Source organism: Notamacropus eugenii, chromosome 3, assembly GCF_028372415.1.
Source record: "Notamacropus eugenii isolate mMacEug1 chromosome 3, mMacEug1.pri_v2, whole genome shotgun sequence".
Taxonomy (NCBI): Eukaryota; Metazoa; Chordata; class Mammalia; order Diprotodontia; family Macropodidae; genus Notamacropus; species Notamacropus eugenii.
This window is the reverse complement of record NC_092874.1, coordinates 146,969,985-146,992,280: the sequence shown is the minus strand read 5'-3', so window position 1 is coordinate 146,992,280 and position 22,296 is coordinate 146,969,985. Positions and strand designations below refer to the sequence as shown.

At 36.0% G+C, this 22,296-nt stretch overlaps 1 protein-coding gene across 11 annotated transcripts in view; it reads right to left on the bottom strand.

Annotated features, from left to right (window-relative positions):
- Positions 1-22,296, bottom strand: part of NRCAM (neuronal cell adhesion molecule) — a 322,289-nt gene that overhangs the window by 179,982 nt on the left and 120,011 nt on the right. The window contains exon 1 of one of the 11 annotated variants that reach the window (XM_072653035.1): positions 12,716-13,086. The exons of the other annotated variants lie outside the window; for them this stretch is intronic. The gene's annotated coding sequence lies outside the window, so the exon portion shown is untranslated. Of the gene's footprint in view, positions 1-12,715; positions 13,087-22,296 lie in introns of those variants that run through there. 11 annotated transcript variants of the gene reach the window in all.

Here is a 22,296-nt window from a genome sequence, read left to right as displayed (position 1 = left end):
GACTCCAAGAGTAGCTGCTAATGGTTTAATGTCAACAAAGCATGAGGCCTGCAGTAGCATTATAGATCACTGCTTGGCCTCGTGCTGTCTAACATTTTTGTCTGTGACTTGAGTAAGGGCATAGGTGGCATATTCATCAGACTTGTAGATGACACAAAAGAAATACAATGAATGATGGTCGGGATCCAAAATAAATCTTGACGGGCTAGGATGCTGGGCTAAGTCTAGTAAGATAAAATTTCAATATAATTAGTCATACACAGGTTCAAAAAGCACTTCGTAAGTGCAAGATAGAGGAGACACATTTAGATAGTAATTGTTCTAAAAAATATCTGGGTTATTTAGTGGGCTGCTAGTTTGACAAGATGCAGAAGCATGATGTGGCAGCCAAAAAATCAAATGTAATCTTGGACTGTAGTAAGAGAGCCACAGTTAACAGGAATAGGGAATTCATAGTCTTACTGTACTCTACCCTCATCTGCCCTAGGCACTGCAGTTTAAGAAGGACATTCCTGGGGCAGCCTGGTAGTGCAGTTGGATGGAGCCTTGGAATCAGGGGGACCTGAATTCAAATTCAGGCTCAGACACTTGACACTTACTAGCTATGTGACCTTGGACAAGGCACTTAACCCTGATTGCCTCACACACACACAAAAAGGCATTCATAAGCTAGAAAATGCATAGAAGGGTAATCAGGATGGTGAAGGACCTTGAATGTATAACTTAGAAAGATTAGTTGGAGGAATTGGAGAAGACAAGACTAAAGGGAAACATCAATTGTTTTCAAGCATTTGAAGGGGTGTCAGTTGGTAGAGGAATCAGACTTGTTTTGTCTGGCCAGGAGAAAGGGTAGTAAATTGCACAGAGGTAGTTTTAGACTTGATGTCAGGAAAAAAATTTTTCCTGACAATTAGAGCAGTCCAAAAGCGAAACAAGCTTCCTCAAGAGAGGGTGGGTACCCCTCTTTGGAACTCGTCAAGCAAAGACTGGACAACTGCTTATCAGATACATTACAATAATAGCTTACATTTACACAATGCCTCTTACGTGCAAGGCACCATGCTAATTATTATCTCATTTGATCTTCCCAACAGCCCTGGGATGAAGGTATCATTATTATCCCCACTTTACAGATGACGAAAGTGAGGCAAATAGAGGTTAAGTGACTTGCTCAAGATCACACAGCTAGTCAGTGTCTGAGGCCAGATTTGAACTCAGGTCTTCCTGGCTCCAGGCCCAACTTTCTACCCATGTTCTACTTATAGTGGAAATTTTTTTTGTGCATAGGGTGGATTAGATGGCTGCTGAAGTTAGTGATTCCATGTTACTCACACTTATGAAGCCCTGCATGTGAACTAGATCTAAGTTTTATTTTCAGCTTTCCTGTATTAACTCCATTTCAGAGCAAAGGGAGATAAGGTCCCTTGGCATTCAATTCCACAAGAGTAGACTCAATGTGCATGAATGAGAGCCTTGGGTCAAGGTAGAGTAGAGGTCAGGCCATGAGTGACACTTTGATGTCCCATCCTTGAGACTGCATGCTAAAGTTCAATTTCTCAGTGCTTCTGTGTCTAAACAAAAAACATGATACCAAAGAAACCATGGCATTCTGACTTTCGTAGGAGAGGCTCAAAAGTCAGCGAGGCAGAACATATAGTACCAGAATATATTGAAGTACTGCAACATAGCGATTGATGATCAAGAAATAGCAGCACCCAATGGACCATGCTGGCATGCTGGAGCAAACAGACATAGGGTAGCTAATGTGAAGCAGAAGTATCATGTTTCCTAGGAGGCAGGGGCAAAGCCATAAACAGTGGTAACAGCTGCTAACCAAAGGACAGATTAAAGAAAATAGTCAGTGTGGAAAGATGGCAGGTCTTTTCAGCTCTGTGGTAGGAACACTCTTGGCAGCTGCAGGTTTAAACATGAAGGGTAAAAACACTCTAACCAAAGACCTTCTTGATTACAATGGTGTCTTTTCCTAGGCAGGCTCATTTCTTTATCAGGGTTTTAATTTTTAATATGTTTAAATTTTCCTTTGAATAAATAAATTACACAGTGGTTCTAGTTCCTGGATGACCATTATAACACATTATCTGTCCTTCCTCATATAATAGCTGACTTGCAAGAAAAACCTTGTGACTTTTGGGAAAAGCTTCATCATCAGTTTGTGGTTTCAGCAATTTGCTTTTGGCATGTGGCTTAGGCACAGGGATGCCAGACTTTTAATCTCAAATAATTTTACACTGGGACTGAAGAGCTTATCTTTTAGGTATAGTCAGACAAAATTCTTATACTACCAATAGCTGTAATATAACACATCCTTGAAATTCCTTCTTAAGCCAAAACAAAGACAACAGCATTTAATGGAATATTCTGGTACTAGGCTTGTTAGTACAGCTAAATTTCTTGTGTGTGCCTGTCATTGGGTTATTTAACATCATTTTTTCCCACAGAGAACCAGATAGCCTGAGATGATTTTTAAAATCAACAGTGCACATCTTTATAATCTCACAACTACCTTAGAACCATAAAATCCCATTATATCTGCTGATATCTTACTGCTTTAAAAATGAACCAATAATCAATCGATGAACAAATATTTATCAAACAACTACTAGGAGCCAGGTACCATGATAAGTACTGGATATACAGTTACCATGAACACAATGATCCCTAATCCCAAGGAGTTCAAAACGAGGTATTTCTGCAGAGAAAATAAAAAGGCCTGTATAAAATAGCCTGACCCTAGTACAGCAGGAAAGGAGATTTTTTAGAAGTTAATTTTTGTGCAACAAACTATCTTGGTTAATTTTTTTAGTTTAATTTTCCTGAAATAGGTTTTCTAAAATTCAGGCTTGATGATCCTTTTCAAATGAGGTATGTTCTACATATATGTTCAAATATTTTTGAGACTTTTTGAAAGTTGTATTTGTGAGATAATTTTTCCCAATTTTCCACCCCACATTGATAGGAAACAAGGCGCAACATGAGGTGATTCCCGGTGTCATGGAAAATGTTCTAACCAGAGTCTAAACAAACAAATCATCTATCAGTGATAAGAATTTTCAAAACTTCTACTCAATTACATGTATTATACTAATTGCGATGAGCTCTGGAACATTGAAAAATTTCAGTAAAATCCATGGCAATGTGGAAGTGATTGGCCTAAATGTACACACAAGTAACAAAATGGATGACATCAATTGGCAGCTCCAGTTGTTATCTCATCAATTATATGGATTTTGTACAGTTCCATAGATGGACAATAAACTGGACTTACAAATGAGTAGTATAATATAAAGATGGATAATCCTTTCAAAGTGGTTCAGTGTTTTTAAATGATCTCAAATTTCTCACGTCAGTGCTGTCCCCACTAATGGTATGTAGCTACAAATCAAGGTACAGCATAATCTTAGGAAAAAAATCAAAATGATTAGTATAAAAATTAGTATAAATAAGCTTCAGCTTGCTAACTATGACTTGTGAAATACCAGGAGAAAGCAAAAAAGACCCCAGTAAGTTGGTTGAATCCCTATAACAAATACTATAGAACATGTATTGGATGAGGAGGTATGTAAAGGTTGTGACCTGTATCATTAGAGGCAATGCCCATATCAAAAAATCACAGATCCATTTAAGTATTTTAATAACTTCATCCTTGTCCATCTTGTTCCACAGTAATTCTTTTACTCATCTATTCCAAATTTCCTTCTGTTTCATCAAGCCCCCAATTCCCATTGCTTTCCTGTTGCTCTCAGCAGGTAACTTTGCCTTACAACCTTTATTCTCTGCTCATACAATCCTCAGTGTCTTCATTTATTCTTGTCTCCTCTCCAGTCTAAGAGAAAAAGGAGGTCCTTCTCCTTAAAACTAACCTACTCCCCTCTGTTCTTCATTCCTTCTCCTCCCATTTCCTCCATGATCTTGCTCCCTAAACTAACTCTCTTGTGTATTTTTAAACCCTTCATCTCTATTGGCTTCTTTCCTTCAGCCTACAAACACCCTCAGATTTTTTTTTCATGCTTATCCAAAATCTTTCTCTTGACCTTGTCATCTCCTCAAGCTATTGGCCTATATTTCTCCTCCCTTTCACTGCCAAACTCCTAAAAATAGTTATTTACACACTGCCTCTACTTCCTCACTGCCTACTCATTTCTTAAACCCTGTCAATCTGACTTACATCAATACCACTCTCCTAAATCAACATTATCCGAGGCCATTGATGACCTCTTAATTACCAAGCCTAATGATCTTTTTTAATGGTTTCATCATCCTTAACATTTACATGGCATTTGTCACTGTGTACTCCATTACCCCTGACTTTTTCATATTCTCATCTTCTGGTTTCTCTGCACTTCATTCTCATGCTTCTCCTCCAAAACCTCTGACCACTTCCTTATTTCTTGGGCCAGGTGTTCATCCTTCTGTCATATCATAAACAACAACATTTCCCAAGGTTCTGTTTTAGGCTGTCTGCATTCTTTATGTACTATGTTTTATGATTCATTTTTTTACCCTTGGCTTCAATTATTACCTATATGCCAATAACTTCCACTCTATAGCTCTATTCCTAGTCTCTTCCAAGAGTCACAGTTCCATATTTCTAACAGTTTGCTGAATATCTCCATATGGAAATACTGCTGGCACTTCAAATTAACTATATATAAAACTGAACTGATTATTTTCTTCCCCAAACCTCCTCCTCCCTCTAACTTTTCTATTTCTGCTTCACCAGTCTTGTAGTCATTTAGGCTTATAACCTTGGATTAAGATTGGATTCTTCTCTCTTCTTAGTCCCCCGCAACAAATGATTTACCATGTTCTGTCACTTCTATGTCTTATACCCATTCCCATTTCTACCACCTTGTTCAGGTCCTCACATCTTCTTACCCAAACTATTGTAATAGTCCCCTAACTAGTATCCTTTCCAATGCATTCCCTACATCCGTTTCCAGATGATCTTCCCAATTATATCATTCCTTTACTCAATAACATTCAATCATTCCCCATTTCCTACCAAATAGAGTATAAAATCCTAATCTTGTCACTCAAAGCCCTCCATGATCTGGTTTCATCATACTTGTCCAGCCTAATTTCCTCTTACTTCTCTTTATGTATTCTATTTTTCAATCATAATAAACTACTCTCTGTTTCTATTTTTATCTAGTTACATAAGGTAAAAAGAATATAGGGCTTATAATCTACTTCAGCATTCTAAGGAAGAGATATGATATGGAAAAAAGTAAGTACAGGCTGGATATTTTGGGAAAGGGAGAGCTCTAACAATTTAAGGAGATTAGGAAAAGCTTCCCATAGGAGGTGGTACATGCCTGAGCCTTGAAGAAATCTACTCTTCTAGGAAGCGATGTTCACTTGCTGGTGGTAGCACCCATCTTGATGAAATCATGAATCCCTCAAGTAATTAAAATAAAACCTTTTGCACAAGTCAGAAGATTTGAGATGATGAAAACCGATGAGAAGGAAAAAGGCACCTCTACCTAATTTCCATTTTGTTTCTGTTTTGTCTACCAAAGAAAATGATCTGGGAAGGAGAAAAAAAAAGCAGTTAATAGTAAATTTAAATGTAAGATAAGTGAAACCATGGTAAGAGGTCACTTAGCTGCTCTCAATGGATTATGTCACCAGGCCCAGACAAATCAGGATCACAGGATTTATAGTTGGAAAGGATTTTTAAAATAATAAAGTCTACCTGTCTTCCTTTTTGTACCTGAGAAAACCAAGGCCCAAAGAAGATAAGTAACCTGCCAGGATCACACAGAGTCATATTCAAACCCTTGTCTTCTGATTCTGAATCCAAAGCTGCTTCCCTTATAGTACCCTACATTCCAGTACATTTAGAGATCTTGTGAATGTCATTGTTAGAGCATGATACATGATCTTTGGGAAAGACTAGATTAGTGGCGATACAGAACTGAGGAATGGCGAATATTGTTCCAATATTCAAAAGGGGGAAGAAAATGTAATGTAATCACTATGTAATGGTGAGTATGAGGTCAATTGTGTTAAAAATCTAGAAGAAATTATTAAGTGAATGGTTTATAAGCACTTAGAATTGGGAGCAACATTAAGATGGGAAGGACAAGAGAAGGACCTACTATGTGCCAGCCACTGAGGCTACATTTTAGGGATGAAGCTATAATCCTATATGCCTAATGGAAGGCACTTGCTAATTTGTTTTAAATATCATTTCCAGTAAAGAAACAAAGGTCTATCTTTTTAATGTCAATATTTTTTCCCAGTGATATTGGGTGAGCATGAGTCATATAATACACAGTTTCCAAAGAATAAAATCTATAAATTACCCAAAAGGCGACGAAGAGTCATATGGAAAGTGTGATCAGGTTTCATTATGTTACCAACAAATATGACACATATAGGATTTATCAAGGGAATTCTGACTAGAAAAGGACAAGTCAGTCATGTAATAAGAATGAAAGGAAACCTACCTGTAACATATATGGTCTCTGCAAGGCAAGAGATTAGGGTGAGGGTTAACCTAAGGCATTATATGGACTTTGTGCAATAAATTTATGGAAAGACATAGACAAGAATTGAATACTATGAGAAGATATGGATGCTTTATAATCTGAACTGCTGGAGGGAGTAATGACATTGTTAAGGTCACAAATCCATTGAAATATAAATTCTAGTTTAAGAAAACTTTTGGAAATTATAGGTTCTTTTTTCTTCTTTGCGAAAGTTATTTTGAGGCTCTTCACGTCACCAGATTTTCTTTTATACCAGACAATTTTATCTCATATAGATGGGGAAAAAAGTAAGAGGAAGCCATGTAACACTAATTATTTGTATGTCCTCTACTTTTTACATGAACCACTGTAACCTTGACTATAAAATATGCTACTGCAAGAGTCAGTGAATTGGGACTGTCCAAAAACCCTGGAGTCATGTCTCCCCATTAATTACCTTTAATTCTCATTAAAAAACTTTTTCCATTGAGAATAGTATTTGAAATAATAGTTTTAAAAAGATAAGTTCTATGTGCTGCAATTCTCCATCTTTCCTGATTAATAAATTATACCTCTCAAGAATTCCAGACCTGGGAAAGGTGCCACACAGGATCTACGTGATGACTTGGACACTATGTATAAAGATCTTCTTACTTCTGTGGAAAGGTTGCTTAGTCAGCTATTACTAACACACTTTCCCCCTCTTTAAGAAAAACTACACTCTCTTTTCTCCACTGGAAATTAATTCCAGATAGCTCCTTAGCTTTAAAAAAAAAAGAATGCTTAACTACCTTCTAATTAATGACTCATTTCTATAATAGTTAAAGTTGCACAAAGCCCTTTCCCCAGAACAACCATTGCCAGAGCAGAGAGTATGAAATAAAGAGGTAACAATTTTCTGGTAATGTTGGATTAAGTTGATATCTTTTTTGGGGGAAAAATTTCCCATCAATTGTGCGATTTGGCTACCTACAAAAGAGGCTTCAAATTTGCTAGATAATTACCAACTGTAATTCATTTTTCCCAATATAAAATTTATTGTAGCATGCCAGATAATGTCAATACTTAGGCACTCAGAAAAAATTGAGAAAGGCATTCTTGATGTTATTTGGCTTATTTTAGCATCCACTATTAATTAGAATTTGATGAAGATTAACTGAGAGGTAGAGCAAAGTCTATTGTTTGTTAAGTATAAAAACCTTTGCCCTTTCAAAGCAAAATGCAACCTTAAAGGTTCCTATGGTGTCTCCTTTGAATTTATTAAGACTATTTGATACTTTTGACAGAAGTCTCTGTGGAGATAATCTTCTGAGTACCAATATTAAGCAAGTTATCAAACAGAGAAACATGCATCTTGGACAGATGCCACAGAGAGACAGTAAGTTAGAGCTGGACAACAAGGGGGTCCACAATCAAATAGGAAGAAAGAGGGATGGATTGCTTTTTGGAAATTGCAGTATTTTAATGATGCCACACAATTCCATGACCTTTTAGGTTCTTTGTAGAACTATATCTATGGTCTTAAAATCCAATGGATTAAAAAAAAACAATATTCTTCCATTTGTGCCATAATTCAATCAGTCATGGAACAGTTTAATCTTAGAAGAATAGCAATTTCAAATGACCTAACGGACAATGAAAAGATGTATGGGAAGTCTACATAGAAGACATCGTCAAGGACATGTGTAACCAGAAAAGGAGGTGGGCCAGTTATATAGTGAAGGTGAGGTACAACAGCTCTATGGGATAAATCAAAAGCAATGAGTAGAGGAAAATATATATCTCTAAATCAGTAAAATAGAGAAATAACAGATTAATGAATTGGGTATACAATAAAAAAAACTAGAAAAGAACAAATTTAAAATTCCCAATTAAACACTAAAGTGGAAATCCTAAAAATTAAAGGTGAGATTAATAAAGTCAAGAGTAAAAAACTCCATTGAATTAATAAATAAAACTAGGAGATGGTTTTATGAAAAAACAGAATAAACAATTGGTTAATGTGACTTTTAAAAAGAGAGAGGAAAACTAAATCACTAGTATCAAAAATGAAAAGGATGAATATACCACTAATGAAGATGAAATGAAAGCAATTATAAGGAGTTTATTTTGTCCAATATATGCTAATAAGTTTAACAGTTAAAGGGAAATGGAAGAATATTTGCAAAAATATAATATACCTAGATTAGCTGAAGAAGAAATAGAATGTCTAAGTAAATAAATATCTATTTTAAAAATAGAAATTGAACAGGCTATAAATGAGCTTCCTAAGAGGTATGACAGCTATACAGTTTGTCTTTCAATGAACATATAGATGAAATATCAAAAATTTTTATTTTAATTTTAAGAGAAAAACCTTCAGTATGTCTGGTAGATTCTCCATGGGGATTTTACAGAACTTCAGGACCAAGAATTCCAAAAGATGAGAAGGCAGTTTGGTAGGTTGGAAAAGTCCTGTTTCTGTGACTTAATACAAGTGTGAAAGTCATTTAATTTCTCTGGGACCTAGAGGAGGGTGCTAACGGTCTCTTCCAGCTCTATATCTATAATCTTACAATCCTAAGGCATGGGTGTGTTCCGATGTGCCAATGAAGGGAACACCCACAATGAAAAGAACATAGAATCATTGAGTTATTGAAGAATACATAGCTAACTAAATTATAATTAAACTATGCCAGGTTTTTCAGAGCAAAAGAGGTGGAATGTATCAGAATGGAATTTTATAATTAATCTGGTATAATGAAAATTAATTAGGGGTGGCAAACCTGTGATTTCATTGATATAGAGAACCATTGTTAAGGAAACCCCTCTATCAATGCAGATGGTCAATTGGTCTGTAATTTATAGTCTTAGTGAGTTGTTTGAGAGAATGAGAAGTTAGGTAATTTGCTGGAGGTCATACAGCTAGTGTGATGGGGGCAATATCCTAATGGTTAGGATATAGGAGTTAAGACCTAACCCCTCTCCCATGCAAGATAGACTAGCTTCTTTATAAAAGGTATTGAAATCATCCTTGATACTTGATTGGCTCAGGGGAAGTCACTTTTTGATTGTCTAAGTACAGAATAGCCATCAGAAATTCCAATTGCCCTCTGATACTTTGCTGATGGATCAAAATGGGCAACTCAGTCAAAGGAACTTCGCTCCTGCTTGATCGACGCTGATTGAGAACACTCAAGGTGTACCCAATGCCTCTCTTTGTTGAATATCCCTCTGCTAATGGCTAAGTAGATATCCTTGTATTAACTATTGAATGCCTACAAGTATAGAATTTTGTTCCAGTATCAAACCTAAGCTACCAGGTTATAAGCCTGAATCTGGTCCAGCCCACAATAGCCAATATGTATTAGAAACAGGACTTGATCCCTGCTCTCCCTGATCCTGAGGCCATCTAACCATCCAGTACATCATAGACTCTACAGTACATGTGGCCTCCACCAATCTTAAAATATACGTGTGTCCAAATGATCCATTTATTCTTAGTGAGAAGAAACTATATATGTGCATAGATATATATGTGTATATATGTATGTATGTGCGTGTATATCTATCTATCCATCTATCTAAGCCTCTGCAAAAGGTAGCTGCTTCATATCTCTGTTCTAGTTTGTGAGTGTCCATCCAAATATTCCCTACATCCAAGAGTTAAGGCAATATCTACTTTAGTGAAATGTTAATGCCTGAGAGCGCCATGCCTAAAGAGGGCTTTCTAACAATCAGTGTACTTTATTACACTTCAGAAGGAAATCACTAGATAAGAGTTTATTCTTACAGCATTCCTTGTGCTAATGACATGGAAGATAGTGCCTCAATTGAGATCTGAAAAATTGTATTTCAACTGCAAGGCAAGATATTTGAGAAAATGACCCTATGCATCCTCAAGAAGAAAATTAGGAGTTAAGTGCAAATACAATCAACTTTGATAGGAGTGCTTAAGGAAATGGTGCATAAGTGAAAAGAATTAAACTTGAAGGCTGAGAAATGAAAGTCTTCCTTTAAAAAGAACACATTTAGTGAATGTGCAGGCATTAATTGCTGTTCCTCCAATCACGTTCAGGCTTTGAAAAAAAGATAAAAAAGGGAAAAAATGGTGCATATTTGTGTAGCAGTGATATTTTAATTGTAGAATCCAATTATCCTTAATGTGCTTCCAGCAAACATTCAGTCTATTCTGTATTATGAAGAGAAGCTTTCAAGTTGACCCATTTGCTGATCTGATGGATTAGTCTCATGCAAGAAACTGAAAGTCCCTAAGGGGAAGAATAGTTATAGATGCCCACTTATGTCCAAAGGTGGCCTGTGGCAACTAGGAATGTCCACTTTTGACAGGATGAGTCAAGATATAAGGAGTAGAAAATGATGAGGAAGGCGGATGTGTTTAAAGCTACCAATAAAAAAGAGCTGTGGAAGGGGTACGTCAAGGAGAAAACACATAACAACATGAATCATGCCCTCGTCTAACTCCTCAGTACTTTTCAGATTCAATATTCAACAATTCTGTTCTTTCAGCAAACATTTGTTAAGTACTGGTAATTTGTTATCCACAAATTTTTTTTTGTGCAATAAAATTCACATTTATAGAAGCTTTATGGTTTGCAAAGCATTTTCTCTGCCACAAATCTGTGAGACAGGTGAACGGTAGGAAACTATGTAAGGTCAAATGAATTGCCTATGGTCTCTCAGCTATTAAATGTAGGAGGCATGATTTGAACTCAGATTCCCTGATACAAAGTCTAGTTTTCTTTCCATTTAATTTGGTTCAACAAACATTTATCAAGTACCTACTACATATGAGGCATCACGTTAAGTCGGTCCTAGAGATGTGAAGACAAAACCAATAGAGTTGCTGTTCTCCAGAACTTGCTACTTTCTTTTGAAGAACACATGTATTCCTATAACACAAGGTGATTTGAAGAGGAGGAGAGTAGTAACAACTTGGAGACACAGAAGGTTGCATAGAAGAGATTAATAACTGCTCCATGGTCTCCAAGGCACTGGCCTTGGTATCTTTGCTCCCTTTGGTCTCTCACCCTCTTTACTATTCTTTCCTCTACCCAGAAAGTGCTTGTATTTGACTTTGAAGCTACAGACTTAAAGCTGTTTACTGCCAGCACATTCCTTCTAGAGGGCTAAGTCCAAAATGGTTTAATCATTTAAACAAATACCAAACATATGGTACTCACTCCATTTCATGATAGTCAGACAATCAGAAAAGGAGGGTGGGGGAAGGAATTGTCCTTGGATAAATCGCACAGTATCCCTGACAACCTTTGCCTCTATAGAACTTTTCAAACTAGAAAAAAAATTATAAATTTGGGAGTAATTTTAAGAATGCAAAACTTTGGGATATTCTGAAGCATTTGTAGGTGAAAATTATAAATATCATTATTATGGGAAATATTTAAGGATATTTCTTATGGAAGAGTTGACAAACCCAAATGATAAAATGTAGACCCAATTCCATGCCCTAAAGGTATACATCTTTCTGTCTCTTTTTATGTAGTGATACCTAACGCTATCACTACATAAAAATATTGATGCCTGTGACAGTCAATAAAAAAGGCCCATTAAAAAGTGCAGTACTTTATGTCAAATGAGCAGAGAGATGTCAAGGAAAAGTGCCAACAAGATCCTGTCTGTCTAATCAAAGAGGAGCATCAGTGAAAGTTTACACTACACTCTGCACATTCAGAGGATTGCATTACAACTTCTTTCCAACAATAGGAATGTTTGCAGCAGAGAAGGGAGGATTCATTCTTGACTAGAATTGCATTTTAAGGTAACGTGAAAAATGTGTCCGTGACTCAAAAAGAAAAAATATCCACTCAGAACTAAGGAGTGAATACAGTGAAAATCACATTTTGAAAATGACGTACAACTACAGTAAATGTGAATATTGACTTTTTATGATCAGCAACTCAAAATACTTAAACTAAATCTGCCTGAAGCTCAAATCTAAGCCTCACTTTGTGTACTTAACATCACCATAGCCCTACGAACCAGAAGGGCTCTCTAAGTCAACTGAATCAATGAACAGGGAACATTAAATTTCAGACAAGCCTTTAGAGCTGTGAACACAGTTCTCAGCTGGACCTCAGCTTTAAACAAATCATTAAAATAAATCATTAAGTGGTATCTGATATGAAGGTAACAACATCAATAGCAATCAGCAAAGTAAAACATCAAAAACCTCACCCCCTCAGCCCTACCACAGATATTACCTTACAAATGCAGTTACACATTGTTCCTTGCCTTTTCCTTCCAGGAACAAGTGGAAAACTTAAATGGAACTGCCATCACAGAACACTCTGCAGACTAAAGCTTCAGCAATTGAATCCTGCTGTGGCTGGTGTGTGTGCAGGAACATGTTAAAAGGACGCTATTCTCAACAGCCAATCAAATTCCGTTCAGACCTCCCAAGCTTCCCAGTGAGATGAGCTAGGCTTTGTGGCAATACAATAGGGGTTAAACATTTCTCTGTATCCATTTAGACTCGGGCAAAATCTCTTTAGTTGCTCAAAACTGTTTAGTGAAATAGCAAAATGTGTTAGAGCTTGGAACCAGTATTGCTTTAAGAAAGTAACTGGCATTTACTCTTTCTTTTAAAAAAAAGTAACGTAGTTTGAGTTTCTCATTTTCTTTTACCTCCACCACTTTTAGTGTGAGAATGAGTTAAATAAAAAGTCCATCTATTTCTCCTTTCACTACTGTCCTTTCTTTACTGGGCAAAATAATTGTTTTGAGACACACTTATTTCTTTCAGCACATCAATGGATTTCAGGTGGAGCCACACAATACATTATCTACAGAGTTACAGTCACTCCTCAGTTTTCATTCATGAACACTGAGCAACCTTATCAAGTCTCCTTTTCATCTGAAATTCCAAAGTGGATTTTTAGCTGAATGATTGAAATTGAGGCTATCCTCACTTATGCCATTTACTCCATGCTAATTACACATTCCTTGATTCTCTTTCTCTTCTTCACTTTTTTATTTACCATACTAATGCCTTTATGTCCTTTACTCTGAGGGTGCAAAAGGTTTCAGACTTTAATTAAATAATATTCATGATAAACTGGAGATTCTTTGTATAGTGTTCAGTGTTTCAAAAGACCTCAAAAATGTAGTCACTGATTTTTTCATGTTTTCTATGGGATATTTTAATAAAAAAAATAGCTCACATTTATAGTTATATGTGACAAAGCACTTTATTGAATATAGTATTACATCCCTAAAATCAGATCACTTCTGAGGAAAAATGGTAAATATATCTAATATGTACTTTGTACCATGTTAGATTTCTAGTCATGTCATTTTCTCTGAATCCTTGAAATGCTTACACAATTATGTACCTAGAGGCAGCATTAGGTACACAAGGCTGATTCTTTTTTCAAGCTCCCTAGTTCTCTGAAAAAATAAAACTAAAAGAGGCGGTATTTTATGGCATTCACTAGACAGTTTGAGCTTCCAAAGTATTAATTTGCCATGATTTCTAACCTCAGTTTATCCATTTCTTAAGGACAAACTCCCAAATCTGTTCTCCATTTATTACAGTGACTACTATGAACAATAGGTGGATATACTTCTTTGAAGCTCTTTTTAGCTCCTCTTAAGACCTGTTCAGAATAATGCCTTTCTTCACAAAAGCACAATCAACATGTAACATAATCTCCTTCAAAGCATATTATCAGTCCAATGACCACATGACCTCAGAAACTCCACCAAGTAGAGATATCAGAGTATTCTTACCATGTTCCTCCACTGCACATTTCTTTCATTGATCCATTTAACTTATTTAGAATTATTCTAATAATAGTCCTAAAAATTAAAAATATATTATTGTCTGGTTTGATTTTTTACTCTACTAAAAAAAAGGTATATCTCTTAAATGATCAAATAATGCGAATGGGTGGAAGTGAAGAGAAGTTTTCAAACTTTTTCACCATTAAAAAGTACATCTATTGTATATTTGAGTACTGTCCATGGTATCAACTGACAAAAAACCTAAATAATCAAATATATATGTGTCTGATTAGAACAGAGCTATCTTATCCCATTCTACATGTAATATAGCTATCCTATCCTACTCTACATATAATATCCCATTATAATAGCTAGTTTTATGATGATCAAAGTACAGTACTAATTTTATCCTCACAACTCTCTGAAGTTGGTGCAATTATCACCTCCTTTTTATAGGTCAATAAAATGAAGCTGATAGAGGTTAAATACCTTGTCTGGGGTCACATAGCCAATAATTGTCTGGGATGAGATTTGAACTTGGGTCTTCCTGATGCCAAGTCTAGAGTTCATACCAAGTGTGCCATCATACATATAGAGTAGCTATTCCTCTATATATGTTGAATTGTTCTATGCTATATATGTAACATAACTACACATCATATATGCAGTATGCCATGAATCATGCCTGAAAACATGATCAATACTTGGTATCACTTATGTATTTCCATGTGTGAATTCAACCACTTTCTTATCTTTTACAGTCACTTTCTCTAGAATGAAATCTAAAAATTCCAATACACACCCCCATAAGCACTGTCAAATTTAACTATTTCTGCCCTTAAATGTGTTGATGTAACAATCTCTGACAAATGTGCTTTTCCCACAGGTGTAAGAATGGTTCACAGACCAGTCTGAAAGGAATTTGCGTTTTAAAGAGAAAAGTGCAAGGATGACTTAAATGTGTATTTTGAACTGGGATTTTACTGTGAACATTAAAACCTGAATGGAAGAAAGACAATTGTGATTCTGCAGCTTGATTGACCAAGTCTAATCAGAATTATTTCAGCACACTGCTTCACAACAGCCAAAGACCCATTAAATGCTAAGTGCTTCTGGGCGCCCAGTTCCTGCTCTGTCTCCCACTGTGACCTGTTACTTTTCCAATAGTAGCTACTCAGTAGGCTACTCAAAACATTTTTCTTAAATGGAAGCACTGTGTTTAACAGGCACCTCAAAACCTGGGGTAAAATCTGTCACTTGACAACAAGGATGGAAACTGTCATAAATAAAACACATTTATTGCAACTGCCTTTCAGGAGGGAATCCCTTTGAACTAGTTCTTTTTACCTTGAAATATTATTCATGAAGAACAAAAAAAAATTTCAATCGTGACAGCAAAAGCAGTCAGGACAACAAGGGAAACTCAATATCCATGAAAATGTTAATTGGACATACTCTTGAAACCATCAGAGTATTGCCTAAATGGCATTGCTTTATGAATCTTGATTAAAGTTTTAGAAAATGTCTTCTCCCTGATAGTGTCATTTTGTGGCCTTTCTACCTAATTAGAAAGATAAAGTACATATTAAGCATGACATTATCTCATTTGATTCTTACAACAACCCTGGGAAACAGGTACTATTACAATCTATAGTTTACATTTGAGGAAACTGAGGTAGACAAGGTAAGTGACTATCCAGGGTCAGACCAATAAGCATCTGAGGCCAAATTTGAACTGTCTTCCTGATTCCAGGTCCAGCACTCTATCTGCTCTTTCCTAGCTGTTTCTACCATAATGCTCACTTAAAAAAATTAAATTAGAACTTTTCAAAGATATCATCCGTATTTAGTATATAACCTGATTTCATTCATAACTTTATGTAGCATGCAATACGAATTCTGTATACCAGGGTACTTAGTGTACTTGAAGAAACCTAGCTCTTGAGGACCATAAGTTACAGATGGGACATTATTCTGAATTCAGCACACTCTCAGCTGGAGTTTTCTACAATAGAAGTGTCAAACTTCCAGCACATGGCCTTCAAGCAGCTCAGAAAAACTTCCAGTGTTGAATAAAACAAGTCACAAATGTAAACTGGAAATGTATAACAAAATAACTAAAAATACAGCACCAGAGATAATGTTAATTTATGGTTTTCTACGTCACTATACACCTGCAGCTATCTATTTCTATTTGACACCATTGCTCTATGCTGATGAAATCAAGGTCAGAACCAAATAGACTACTTCAGATACATACTTCTCCTCTAAATGGAATAAAAATCCAAAATTGCTATTTTTTTGTTTATTTTTTATTGTGTTTTCATTGGGATAAAGAGGTATGGATGAGAATTCCATCTTCTCTGAAGTTTACAGTCTTGGAGAGTAACTTGGGGGCACTGAGAGATTAGGTGATTTGCCCAAAGCCAGTGAGATCAGAAGCAGAACTTGAACCCAGTTCTACCCACCATGTCAATTTGTATCTCATATTATTATTAAATTAGAATCTATGAAAACCACACAATGTATCTTAAATTTTCTTGGTATTTCTGGTTATCAACTGAATAACAAAAAGCCAACAATTCTTCCAAAGAAATTTCTAAACTCTGTATTGTAAATCTAGTAATAACATTTTCATCCTTGTTATTTGCACAGGTTTCCTAACCTCTGCTGTTTCTCTAACAGGATATTCTACAGTTGTGGTGATGAATGTTTTCCTTTTGAATTATTTGATGGAGGAAAAAGAGAATGACAATTTATTGGTTGAATGTGAAATCGTTTGTTTTGCTAAATATAACCATGAACTGAGTGGAAAAACTGAATGGATCACAAGGCTTTTATCCTCTCCCTCCCAGAAATAATATAATTTAGCCAGAAGTTCAGAGGCATAAAAGTGTGCCTTTCTCGAAGCTATTGCTCTGCATGGCTGAGACAAGTTAAGTACCATGTAATTTGGTGGCAAGTGCTACAGTAGGAATCTATTTCTGTAAATACAGGATAGCAGGCAAAGAAACCCCGCAGATGCTTTGATAGGGCAGCAGGCTCATATCCTGTGGCTTCCTCTTAATTTACTGATAGGCAAAATACCCAAACTGAGGAAGTAATTTTGACAGGGAGGAGAAATAGTGTTGCTCGGATTTAGCAAATATTTCGGGGAAACAGCAGAAATCAGCTTACTTCTGAAACAATCTAACATAGACACAGTTTAATTGCAATTTGTTTTTCTATGATCAAAAATGTAGTAGAAATTAATAATCTCTCTCTTGGAAATAGTCATGTATAAGTCTCCATTAAAAAAAGCAAAAGTAAATGACTTGTACCTTAACAAATCGTTAAAAATGTACATAAAGGTAGGTAGGATTTGATCCCTTTAATTGACAGCATTCCAATTAATTCCATTTTTTGTTATACACAGTGTTGCAGCACTTTCTAAATGGTTCTAGTGTCAGTGTGAATGTATGTGTCAAGACAAATGCACCATGTTCTTCATTCAAATCCTACATCTAACTGTATTTATAATCTTCTCAACACAAATCCGTTTCACACAAGTGAAAATGTTAACAGAGAAGTTTCTAAGAATAGCTAGAGGAACAATGTAAACCTGACTGAATAAAGAGTAGGATATAAATTATAACAAGTGTTGGAAAAGGAGGAAGCAGAAAGAGAAGAAAGCAGTTATAGGGGATGAAGAACTACATGATTCTCTCAGTTTCAACTAGCATAAACATCATTCAACAAAAATACAGTCAAAATTCCCCAAGCAAATCATTTCCATTTCCATCACTGGTTGTAACATGTGAGACTCATTACCATCTTCTGGTAGTTTCAGTTGCCATGGCAATGACCTAACAAACAGCCACACACAGCTAAAGTGTGTCCGAGTGTCTGAGAGATTTTTCCCCGCCTCCCCACTCTCCTTTCTGTGTGTAAACTCACCCACTCTCTCCCTTTCCTTTTTCTCATCCTTCTTCCCTTCAAATCCTCCCAAGAATTTCCCCACAATTCTGAAAAAAAATCTGAATTTCATGCATAAATACCTCAGATGTCTAAAAGTTTCAGAACGATATTAAATTAAAGCATATATTTCTAGATATAGACTATAAAAGGATTTGGAAAGTTCATTAGCAGAACCCACCCAAACCATGTCAAAGGAATGAGACTAGATCTTATTTTTAAACATTTTCATAAATGTTCTCAAACATTTGGAGGAGAAATCTGAAACCTCTCACTAAAAACAATTCTTTTTCAATATCTCTCTTACGTGTTTCTTCCTTTCCATTCCTACTGCTACCATCTAATTCAGACCAGTACTGCCTCACAACTATTCAAATAAATCTCCTCTAACTGAGTTTCCCTTACCTCTCATCTCTTCTTCCTCCAAATGATGTCACGTTACTGCCAGATTAATCATCCTAAAATACTGATTCAAATATGTATAACTCAAAGCACCTCTACTGCCTTTTCAATTGCATATAGAATACAGTTCAAACTCTTTTGCCTAGTATTCAAGACTTTTCATGAATGGTTCTTGCTAGTACTATCTCTCACAACTTCCCCTCAGATATACTCTCCTCTCTTCAAATTGTCCTACTACATTCCCCTAAAATGCCGCAAGCATTCCCACCCTTGAAACTGTGTTCACTCTGCCCCCTCAATGTAGAGCACCTTCAACCTCCATCTCCACGTGGTGTGTCCTTTCTTAGAGGCTCAGCTCAGTTGCCCTCTCTTCAGTAAAGCCTTTGTTCATGGCCACAAATCTGTTATAGAGGCCTGGACTATTTCTTGTTTTTTAGGTCTCTTGCCATAACAAAAATAAATTAAAATATATGAAGACAAAATAAGACATCCACAAAAAAGTGAGACATTGTTTGAATACTTTAACAAAAAGTAAGAGTATTACGTGAGGTTTTCTTAGGTCAAAATGGATGTATAGCCATCTTCTACAAATGCAATAATTATTGAGGGGAAAAAAATCTAACTTTCCCTCAATATACCAGTTACTATTATAACAATTAATGTAATATAATGTATATTATAATATTAGGTATGTACATAACACATTATAACTGTTAATATAATAACAAAGCATGTGAAGACCATTCAATGTTTTTGTTTCATAATTGAATGGTGATAGCTTTCTATCTGCTAAATTTGAGGAGTCTTCTGCATTTGAGGCTAAGGTTAAATGCCTGCTTTCACGTACACCCTCTCCCTTTGAGTGGCACTGTGTGGTCTTACTGTCCATCTCATTTATGTGATATTTAACAAATGCTACCTTTGATTGTTATTAATCTTTTAAGGTATGTACATTGTCTCAACTTGACAGTAAACCATTTGAGGGTAAGAACCCTCTCAAATTTCTCTCAAAAAGAACCCTTTCAAATCTCAAATCCCAAGTATCAATTATACTGCCTTGCAGATAGTAAGCATTCAGTAAGTATTGGCTGATTAGGAGGCCATTGCAATGTTTACTAAATATCAGAAAATTCCTTCTGTCTAATCTAAATCCATCTTGAAACAGGAATTGCGACGTTCTCTGTTCTGTCTTCAGAGAACACATGGTTTCCATTTTATAATTATCTCCCTTTACACCTACTTCAGTGATACTTGACTTCACCTGTACTGGTGATATTCTACTTACACCAAGGAAGATATCAACCCCCTGCAGTAGGTTGAGTAAAGTACAGATACTCTAGCAAGGACAAGAGAAACACATTCTAGACAAAGAAAATATGTGTGAGGGCACAAAGTTGGAAATGGATATGAGGTATTCAAGGGAAAGTAAGAAGACTAAAATAGAAAACAATTAAATCAAACATCTATAATTATTATTAAAACTGTCATCAAATAAGAGGTCAGCACCTTGGTCAGGAGGAAGTGGTAATGTCAAGTGGGGGCTGGGGGGAAGAAGGAAATAGGACCAGTTGCATTGCTCCAAAGTTATAGTTGAGTTGTTTGCAGGATATTTAAGGAGGTTACCTGTGCCAGCAGAGCTGTCTATGGTAGCTCACTTAGGTCTTACTCTCACTGTGAATTATCTAAACTACTGAAAGTTCCTACACTATCAGTTTTTCCAGGCACAGAAAAAAGGCATGGAGTTGGGACCCAGATGTTTGGGTGTGAACTATATCAACTGACCAATGTATTGGGATTTTACTGTGTATAAAGGGAAATAAAGTGCAAGAAGTCTAGAAAGGTAGGCTGGGGCCAGGTTGTGAAGGTTTTCAATGACAGGGGACATTATATTTGATGTTAGAGGTAATAGGAGACACTAGAACTCACAGGATATGTGTATGGGGATGGAGGTGACATGATCAAACCTAAACTTTAGGGAAAAGATTCACTTTAGCAGCTGATAGTTTGGAGTGAGGAGAGATTTAAGGCAGACAATCACAAAGATATTGTAATAGTACAACCATGAGATAATGATGACCTGGGGAGAAGGAAGGTTAGGAAGGAGATATCTTCTATTTTCAAGATGTTAAGTTTGAGATACCTTGCAGCAATCCTATTCGACATACTCAAATTGTGGAGCTGGAGCTCAGGAGAACAAGACTGGGAATATAGAACTAGCAATCATCTGCATAGAGCTGATAATAGAATCCATCAGAGTTGATGAGATCACCAAAGGAGACAATGATTAAAAAAAACCTTTTTAGATATGACTTCCACTGTATTTCTGATGAGGCATTTGCTCTAAGATTGTTCTTTTACTGGATGAATTTGAGATCACCAACATTACAATTACTTTTTTCAATTTCTTGACTTCCTTTTCCATCTTTTCTCATTCTTGCATTTATTCTGAACACCCATCATTACATTTTCCCATTCTCCTGTTCTAACTCTTTTTTGTTTTTTTTTTATTTTTGAACTATCAATTCTTTATGAGTGTGGCTTAGAGCTTCTTTTTCTCCCTCATTCATTTGCTTACAAAGGGAATTTCATCTTAGAACTGTAGATGTTATTTAATCCAGCTTCCTAGTCACAATAAGACTCTCTTATACAATATCCCTAAGAGAAGGTCATCTAGATTCCATGTTACTATTTAAAGTGATGGAGACAGTCCTTTCTGTAATTGGATAACTGTCTTCAAAGTTCCTCCTTATATTGAAATGGCACTTGCATTTCTATAATGTCACTTAGTTCTCACCCTGGAAAAAAAAAAGAAGCAAATCAGAGGTAGTGTGGCGTGATACAAATGATATATTTCCTTTGGAGTAAGGAGTCCTGGGTGCTACTTTGGGCTATGAGGGAATATTTTCTTTCCCAGAAAAAGTCTCTAACATGGTAATGGAGGAGGGAGAGAACCCCAGAAAACACATCAACCACATATTCATTAGCACAATCAATAGCTTGTTTCATCATTACCCAAGGGAACTGTGGCCAGCTCAGATTGGTTCCTGAGGTATCCTTTTTTGCCCATAGACAAACACTACTCAACATGTCCTTGACAAGAATGATTCTACCTTGTTTTCTCTCCTTCTCACCCCCAGAACAAATACACATGCACATATGTGAGTGTATGTATGCAATACATGTGTGCATATATACATATATATACACACATATAGATATCCATGTATCTTTCTTAAGGTTAGCAACACAGACCCCAAAATAACATACAAGACTCATTTAGATCAGGGGATCTTAACCTGGGATCCATGAACTTTTTTAAGAAATAAAACATTTTGATAAATGCATTACAATAGAATTGGTTTCCTTTGTAATCTTACATAATTTATCTTTTGCATTTAAAAATGTTACTTTAATAAGGGGCCCATAAACTTCACAAGACCATCAAAAGGAGTCCATGAGACAAAAAAGGAAGCTGAAGAACTCTTAATCTGGAAGTACCAATGGAAAAAGCCACTTTCAGATTGCTGTGGACAGAAGGGATTTTCATGGTTCTGAATTTTTTTTCCTTAGTAAATTTTGTTTGGATACAGCAGATAAGCCTAAATAAACATGCAAAATTCCCATCAACAAGGTATAATCACAGAAAACAGTCAAGTAAGACAGTATAAAACATGCAAAATTATGAGTAATTATTCACTAATGG